The sequence below is a fragment of the Penaeus monodon genome, chromosome 34 (assembly GCF_015228065.2).
Source record: "Penaeus monodon isolate SGIC_2016 chromosome 34, NSTDA_Pmon_1, whole genome shotgun sequence".
Taxonomy (NCBI): Eukaryota; Metazoa; Arthropoda; class Malacostraca; order Decapoda; family Penaeidae; genus Penaeus; species Penaeus monodon.
The window spans coordinates 33,893,311-33,893,627 of NC_051419.1; the positions used below are offsets into that span (position 1 = coordinate 33,893,311).

At 42.0% G+C, this 317-nt stretch overlaps 1 protein-coding gene across 1 annotated transcript in view; it reads left to right on the forward strand.

Annotated features, from left to right (window-relative positions):
* The window catches only part of LOC119594760, a gene marked incomplete at its 5' end in the record, with an annotated part of 14,574 nt that overhangs the window by 932 nt on the left and 13,325 nt on the right, over nt 1-317 (forward strand).

Below are 317 nucleotides of genomic sequence, written 5' to 3' on the forward strand. Positions count from 1 at the left end.
TAGGTTGAATCTTCCTCGAGATTGCTTCTAGAACTTTCCATCTCACGGCTCCCTTGAGAAGTCCGTTGCAAGAGGATCCGATCTCATTATCTGCCGTTCTATTTGCTGCTCGTTTCGTCTTATTACAGTCTGTTTCGTCTGTTTGTCTGTCTGTTTCGTCTGTTTGTCTGTATTTCTCTGGCTGTTCTTCGGCTGTGTCTTGTGTCTTTGTCGTCTCTTTTGTCTTTCTTGTCTCTGTTTTGTATGTCTTCGTGTTTTGTCTCTCTGTTTTTCTATCTGTATTTCTGATTGTGTTTGTCTGTCTGGCATTGTCTCAT